The sequence below is a fragment of the Loxodonta africana genome, chromosome 9 (genome assembly GCF_030014295.1).
Source record: "Loxodonta africana isolate mLoxAfr1 chromosome 9, mLoxAfr1.hap2, whole genome shotgun sequence".
NCBI classification, from domain to species: domain Eukaryota; kingdom Metazoa; phylum Chordata; class Mammalia; order Proboscidea; family Elephantidae; genus Loxodonta; species Loxodonta africana.
The window spans coordinates 49,671,474-49,680,229 of NC_087350.1; the positions used below are offsets into that span (position 1 = coordinate 49,671,474).

An 8,756-nucleotide genomic window follows, 5' to 3' on the forward strand; every position below is an offset into this window, starting at 1 on the left:
CAACCCCTGAAAGATATAATTTATGTCAAGAGAGCTCCATGCAGACAAGCCAGGAAAATAAAACTAAACGGACTTAATTTGGCTTACTCTTGGTCACCTCATGCTGACACAGTCTAGCTTACTGATAATAAAAATACCTACTATTTACTGGGTACCTACTTTTTACTAGGTTCTTTTCATAACATTCTGACAAACCAATATTATGTACATTTTTATAATGAGAAAAACATGAGATAATAAAAAAGTTCACTTACTGGTCCAAAGTCGTAACAGTGATAAATAGCAGAATTCTGGAACCCAAGTCAGTGTAACACCAAAACACACACTCTTTAAACCAAAGCTACCTCTCAGTTGTTGTAAATGATACTGATTCCAATGCTTATAAGCCTCAAATTCAAATGAAACTGACTATGAAAAAGCGGCAAGAAAGAAGTAACATTTTAGTTTCTTTGGAAAATTTGAGATAACTGAATTAGCTAAAACTATGTGAATAAGATGTGCCAAACACATTCATTCAGTGAAAACTAGGAGTATTTAGATCACCAGGGACGAAGAAACATTAATTTCTGCAATTAGTGGCTTTCTCATTAACAATGTGCAAACACAGTTTGAAAGATGATTATTTGAGAAGGGAGTGTCCAATAGCTGAATTTTTTATTATTAAAAATAAATTCATTTGAAAACAAATGGTGATGATGGTTGAACAACATGATGAATGTAATTAGTATCACTGAATTGTACGTGTAAAAAGTACTGAAATGGCAAAGGTCTTATCACATATATTTTTACCACAATCAAAATAAATAAATAAATTCATATAATGACAAGTCTATCTTGGTACAAAACTTGCTATAGGGATACCTGAATTATATATTTCGGAGTACCTAAGCCAAATATTATACTTCTTTAAAACAGAAGTCCTTAGTGATTCCTGAGATAGGGAAAAATTAATATAATTCTATCAGCCAAGGATATAAATTATTGTTACAGTGAAATAGTCACTCTCTAAAATATGCTATGTTTAAAAACTCTTTGAATATTACGTTAAATTCTCGTTCTTTACTGTGAAATTGTATAGCTAATTCAAGATGCTAGTAAGTGATAGGCATTCATACATAGCCACAAAAAATTACTTCTAAAAAAAGGTGCCCACGAACTCAAATGATATCAACTTTTAATGGGGATACACAGCACTTTCACCCAGGTGCTTATAATTTTTAACTTCAATTGGACATGGAAATTTCACACTATTAAATTTTGTACTTTGTGATAAATTTGAAGATGGATACAAGATGGCTTTTCCTTTCTTTTCTCATCTAAAGGCATCCAAAAGTTTGAATTTTCAGGGCCATATGTGGTAATGAGGGCTAGGTGTATTTCAGTGTATTCTAAATAACTATAGCTTTCGGGCAGATGACTGACATTCTTCTTTTTGTAAAAATGATTTCACTAAGAGTGTGATTTTTATACAAATTTTTGGACCTAGTCCTCCTGGTGACAGAGAAAATATAAAAGTATAGCTAGGAAAACTATGTATAGAACTATGGGTTACATTTTGAGATAAGCCAGAGAGACTCTAATTTGTCAGCATTATTTACAGGAGTTAATTTTTGCACTTAAAGTAATTCTAAACTCAAGCTAGGAGTACAATTTGAATTCTGAGGTCTGGAAATAAATGGTTGAAAAACAATGCCAACATGGCCAAGGTAAAGGGTTGACCTCTGGGTGAGCCAATAAGTCACATACTATACAAATAGTGACTTCACAGAACAGTTCTGTAAACTGAGAAAGAGGAGGATTAACTTAGAGACCTAAAGATAAAGGTATCTTAATAAAACACTGGCAGAAAACAAAACAATTTCCTTGCCTTAGACTAGAGTATTAAGCATGTACCAAAAGGCCTAGGTACTAAATCCTAATTTTCACCAAAAAAGTTATTTGTTATTTGCATTTACAAATTCATGAAGCAGACCGATCCAATCACACAGTCACTACCAAATATTGTGCTTAAAAGCAGATTTCAGAAAACTAAATGAAAAAACTCTTACAAAAAGTTATAACTGTGATGTAACATTTCTTGAAAACAGCATTAGAATTTTTATTTTTCAAATTTAACATGTTGCATAACAGCATAAAAACGTTTGACAAACCGAGCCAAAATAACCCTCTTCTTCAATGCTTCGAGAGACTGCACATTAGCCAACAGTTTATTCAAATACTAAACCAACTTCTCCTTGATGTCCAGTGGTACTAAAAAAAAATACACATTCAGAGTGTTTAGAAACCAGAATCTCACTGCACACTACAGCATTTATTCCAAATCTAGTCAGTGGTTCTAAAAGCCAAATTGCCCATCTTTAGTACTGACCCAATTAACATTGGGAATGCAATAATTTAGATAACCTTCCACATTAATGGCTTGAATTAAAACAGGTAGTAAGAGACAACATTCTGTTATAAAATGGAAAAAAGAAATAGACAATAGATAGATCTAATAATGGGAAAAGATAACAAAGACCTAGGATTCTAGCATCTGGCACTAAATGAACTTTTTTGTAAACTGAATGGCGTTTTCCAAAACTGCTCCAAGCATCATTCCTTTGCCAAGGCAGTAAACAGCTTTTATCAGCAATAATGATGGCATAATCCCAGCTAAAAAGGAAAGTAACATATGGCAGCAACCCTCCAAATACCATCCCAACAAAGTAGGGGGCATTTTTATTACAGCGTCCAGTTGCAGAAAATCTGCCAGACATCTTTCCCTTTTTTTTCTTCTTCTCTTTTTATTTGTCTTTTTGTTTTTAAACAGGTTACCATCTTCTCTGAATTGAATATCACATTTAGAAATTTTAAACTAATAACTGATTTTTCTTAAACTCAGACTTACACAAAGAGACTGCCACATCTAATGATGGCTAATAAAATAATACAGAGCTATTTTTTTTTTAAAAGCACCAAAAAATTTTTGAAATCTCTAAACTTAGAAACAAATGCCTTTAATTAAAAAGCTTATATCAGCACCTAGCATAAAGAACACCCAAGAAATAACTGATTTCATAGCATAACAAGAGTTGTTAAGAAATTCGGGTAAAAAATACTGCAGATATAAGATATTACTCGGTATGCAGCTGATAAACAATGAACTACAATAAACTGCAAGGAAATATGATCTATAAATGATTTTAATCTTATTTGATATCAATTAAAATGTCATACTTCAGAATATACAGCTCTGATCAGAACAATCACAGTGAAGCATTTTTAGACCAACATACTGTTTATCAATAAAAGTGTAAAAGAGGATGCTTCTGTAAAATATCTTCTAATGGCCTGTGGGGTAAACTAATGAATCATAAATCCCACTTTGGTTTTCAATGACGGAGCTTCTATTTTCATTGACATGTCAATGGCTGCCTTTTTTACCCAGGCTCTTAATCTAACAAAAGTAATTTTGATTCAGATTTTAAACGTTATAATGAACAGATTTGAAAAACTGGTTTACTGATTAACCCAGCAATTATTTATTGTGTCCAATACATTTAACATCTTATTGTACACTTAGCCAAATACAAACCTTTGTCTACTTCAGGCAAATTTATTAGCTGATAGAGGAATCAATAAAAAAGTAAAAGAATGTTAATATTTTTGACATCTCTACCTATAATATTTTTTTCAGACTGAAAAATGTATCTAATAGCTCTGTTCACTGATGTGCACTACAGTTTACCACAGTGTCTATATTTCTGTTGTCAGTTTTACAGTATCTCCATTCATTAAACCTATCAAGTTTTCCTTTTGATCATGCAACCAAGCCCAGAAGACAGATATCTTCCTGGAACAGAGCAGCCTGCCAAGTCTTTCACAAGACCAGCTTAACCTCCCTATTGATTTTTTCAACACTGCGGCCATTCATTGTTTGTGACATTTGGCTGTCGGCTCTTTAACACCCTTCAACCAAATCAATTTCATATTTTTGTCAATGCTCTGCAAGAGGATGAGTAAAAATAGGAAGAGACTTAGCATGATTTAAAATGTTGACTTTCTCAAAGAGTTTTCTTTAGCTTTTATAAGGCTTATAAACAATTCATATGCTATTTATACTTCTGTAAAAAAATAAGGGGAGAAGTTTAGTAAATTATAATTTCTCAGTACATTACAGAATTTATTATTCTTACTGAATCTTAAAAGAGTTCTAATTTTCTTAATGTAAATGAATTCTTATACCAATCACATACTACCTGACCTAAAGACTACTTATTACATGAAAACAATAATGTTTTCTGTGGTTTGGATATTTAAATAATTAGTAAGAAATGCTATGAAAAGTATCAGTATTTTTCAAAAGATAAACCATGTCAAAAAAGCACAAGTCATAATGGTCTGACTAAGACTAGAAGGACCCCGGAGGTCATGGTCCCCAGGTCTTCTGTTAGCCCAAGACAGGAACCATTCCCAAAGCCAACTCTTCAGACAGGGATTGGACTGGACTATAAGATAGAAAATGATACCGGTGAAGAGTGAGCTTCTTGGATCAAGTAGACATATGAGACTATGTGGGCAGCTCCTGTCTGGAGGGGAGATGAGAAGGCAGAAGGGGGACAGAAGCTGGCTGAATAGACATGAAAATAGAGGGTGGAGAGGAGTATACCGTCTCATTAGGGGGAGAGCAACTAGGAGTATATAGCAAGGTGTATATAAATTTTGTATGAGAGGCTGACTTGATTTGTTAACTTTCACTTAAAGCACAATAAAAATTAAAAAAAACAAAAAACAGCACAAGTCAGCATTTCTCTCAAACTTAATTCTCAACTTCTAGATACTAAATGCCATGGACTGCCTTCAGACTGCCCGTACAAAAACTCCTTTTGACATCAGTTAGAACAACACATGAAACTCAAAGACACATATGTTCCAAATTGTGCCAAACCTCCCATCTCTAGAAAATTCTGCAGACACTCAAGGAAATAGATGGAGTAAAATAAAACTCAAAGAAACTAGGCATTTTTCACTTTATTTTTGTCAGTAAGCTTATAAACTACAATTCGTATATTAATTTCTACTAGGTTGCCTCTTGCCAGTGTTAATTACAAAAGAAATAGAGACATAGATCTTGAAATCAGTTAGTGATTCATTTAAATATATATTTAAGGGCTTAAAAAAAGCGAGTTAATGACTTGAAAAGCCTGATGGCTCCTTTGGAACCATTACACATTATAACAGAACGCATATAATATGTAATTCTTCAAAATATACTCATAACCTAATATAGGAGAGCAAGTCAAAAAGTACTGCTACAAAATCATAGAAACCTTTAGTAAACAAAAATATCAAAATGAAAAGCTATTGTTTTATCGACATATCTTCCATTTAGGTCCACACATTCCTGAAGGTGGTGTTTCCATCTCTCTAACTAACCCTTCCCCAAAGAATTCTGCACTCTTCAGTTTATACCATGTCAAAACGGTAGTGTTGGCATCCCTGGGGGACCCAAATCGTGTTCCTTTTAAACGCTCTTTGAGTTTTGGGAACAAAAAGAAGTATGAAGGGTCAAGATAAGGGCTGTAGGGTGGATGGGGTAAGGTTTCCCAACATAATTCTTGTAGGACAGCTACCCTAGAAGGATGAGCAGGTGCACTGCCCTGATGGAAAAAAATTCCTCAGTGCCAGTTTCCTGGCCTTTTTCTTACCAGTGCAGTTTTCAATTTTCTTAAAACTTCTTCATAATAAGCCCTCATGCTTGTCCTGTGTCCTTCGAGAAAATCTATCAAGATTACCACTTTGGAATCCCAAAAAACAGTCACCATAACCTTGTAAGTGAGTCTTCCGAACCTTCCTTAGAACGTTTGACCCATCTAAAAACTGTTGTTTTATGTGCAGCAACATTCCCATAAACTTGTGGCAAAGCTTCAATGATTTGGGAAGATGTCCACTTGAGCTTTGTTAAAAACTTTATATTAGCCCTGACCTCAAAATCATTGTTTGCCATTACACAAAAAGTATCCTTTTTTTTTTTTTCGAAGGGATCCTAATAAAACTAAGACAAGTGTATTACTGAGAGAATTTATGTGCAACCATCCACTGACTAAAGAGACATGTTTAAACATGTTTTGTTTGGAATAAGCCCGTGCATGTATGAACTGGAACCCCAGCAGCAATGCTTTTTGACTTACCCTTGTACCTACAGTTTGCTGATATGTTAACAGATGTTCCCAAAACACCCAAACATAGTTACGCCACAGAATAAGTAAAAAGAAAAAACTTGCAAAGTCAACTGTAAGTATTTATCTAACATATTCTAAACTATTAAAAACAAATTAATATTCTGACAATTCAAATAGCTTCTTCAGAGCCTTTAGGAAGTACGATGTATATAAATCTCTAGGGTGTTACCAAAATGTACATAATTATATTTCATCAAAGACATCATCAGTTGTAAGACTCAACCATGATTTTATGTGCTACTGTAGAGAAAGAAAAAATTCTGCCAATTAAACTATGACATGACATTAATTGTGAAAGAAGCATACTGATTTCAGAAACGTTTAAATGTGGGGAGAAAATGAACATCTTAGAATCAACGAAACATGGTAATGAAACACTTTGGAATTAGAAACATGGTAAAGAAACACTTTGAAATTAGAAGGATTTTTGTTTGAGTAAGGCTCTGTCACTCATTAGCTATGTGATCCTGGGCAAACTACTTAATATCTCTGAGACTGAATTTTCTCGTTATGAAAATGGAAACGATACCTGCCTTTCAGGGCTTCTATGAAGATTAAATGACATAAGGTATGTCAAAACTCCTAAAGAGTGCCTGGCACATAGTAAGTGTTCAATAAATGTTTCTTTCCTTTCTTCTCACTACCAAGCTATTACACAACCAGCAGTAAAACCATATAAAAGCTAATCGGTACTAATTTTCACTAGTTGGCTCTAGATCAATCTTCAGTACATATTTAAAATGTTGCTGAAGGCTCCATGGGAACCATTATATAGTATCACAGAATATATATGGTAGAAATCTATGGATGATGAGAGCCACAAGAAAAAGAAAGGCATTTTTGACTGTTTTGTTCATTGCTTTATCTCCACAACCTAGAACAATGCCTGACACATATTAGATAGTCAGTAAATATTTTTTGAAAGAACTAGAACTTTAAAGAACTTTCTATTTCTAATTCCACACTAAATTTTGAGGACAATGTAGTAAAAAAAACTTATTTTTCTTGCATCTTTTTCAACCTAAAAATTACTGACCATAATAATACTTAACCTTTATATCAATAATCCAATAGCAACATTCTAAGTAATTCAACAACTATTTATTGAGCATCTGCCATCAGAATAGCCCAGTGCTAGATACTGAGAAGAAAATAAGAAATAAAACACAAGAGTTTTCATAGGAAGACAAAATAATGACACATGAAACTAGATATGATCATCTAGACGTCATCAAGTTTCAAAGTAAATCATATAGACAATGAATTTCCCCTTGAAAAACTAAAAAATCAAAAAAAATAGAACAAAACAGAAAACCAAATGTAAAAAGAAAACTGTTGGAACCAAGAGACTATACAATGAGGTGATTTTAGATGATTTAGAAGGACAGATCACTATTTAAGAGACAGTATGGAACATCTGAAACACTCTATGTGAAGTCCACAGGCTCCAAACTAGAGATTATTAGCTCTCTAAAGCAGAGGTGTAAATATTTCACTCTGTGTAAGTTAAGTAAGTTATGCAGGATAAAAGAGCAATAAGAAACTGGACATGAATGTCAACATGTTAGGCCAGCAACGACTCTATGTCAGCCTACTCTAGTACCTATTCAATTCAACATGCATTTACCGATGCTGTTCTATACCAAGTCCTGTGCAAGGCAAACTGGGCACATAAAGATAATAAGAAACACACCTACCTCAAAAAGCTAAAGATAGCACTTAATTTAGGTTGCAAAATCTATTTGTGCCTCTGTAATTACAGCCATTCTAAAGGTTAAATTCATGGGTTAAAAGACTTGACAAGATAACCTACTAGAGTAAACACAGTCCCTGGGCCCTTTTTGCTCATTTGAAGAAAATAGTTAAGAAAAAAAATGTATTATAAAATGAATACATGACCTCTGTGGAAAAGCTGAAAAATACAGACAAGTATAAAGAAGAAAATATTTAAAAATCATAATTACACTACTGAGAGGTAACCATTATGCAATATGTTTTGGTCTTTATTCTTTTGGCATTTTTTTCCTATATGGAAGTACTTGGGGAAAAAAATCCAGGAACATGTTATACTACTGTTTTTAAAACTACTTTTTAAATTTAATATATTGAACACATTCCATATTATTAGGTATTCTTCTAAAACATGATTTAAAATAATTATATGATATTCTACCATATGGCTGTAGCATAAGTCAACCAAATCACCTATTATTAGACATTAAGGTTGTTTTCAATTTTGTCCTATTAGGAATAATGTTCCATACTCAATCATTAAGTGACCAAATAGTAAATACAGGGAAGCTTCTCCGTATAAATGATTCCAACTAAGAAATGAAAAAGGAATAACAGAGTATCTCCATTTTACAAACTCCAAATAAACTAACAGATCTAGGCACTGAGCTGGTGACATCATAAAAAAGAGAGAAAGGCAGACATTATGTGCCACTTGATATAAGAACATAACCTACGAAACAATCTTGCAAAGAAAAAAAATTAGAGCTTACTCTGATTAAGGCTATAGATCCAACTGCCAAT

The 8,756-nt window shown here is 33.2% G+C and overlaps 1 protein-coding gene and 1 long non-coding RNA gene across 3 annotated transcripts in view; both read right to left on the reverse strand.

The window, feature by feature from the left end:
- The window catches only part of PBX3 (PBX homeobox 3), a 225,853-nt gene that overhangs the window by 111,273 nt on the left and 105,824 nt on the right, over positions 1-8,756 (reverse strand). The gene's annotated exons all lie outside the window — the stretch shown is intronic.
- LOC111749823 (uncharacterized) overlaps positions 1,440-8,756 on the reverse strand; it is an 11,892-nt gene continuing 4,575 nt past the window's right edge. Inside the window, exon 2 of the long non-coding RNA XR_002785001.2 lies at positions 1,440-8,756. This exon is cut by the window's right edge and continues 2,879 nt beyond it. This is a non-coding gene — a long non-coding RNA (uncharacterized LOC111749823).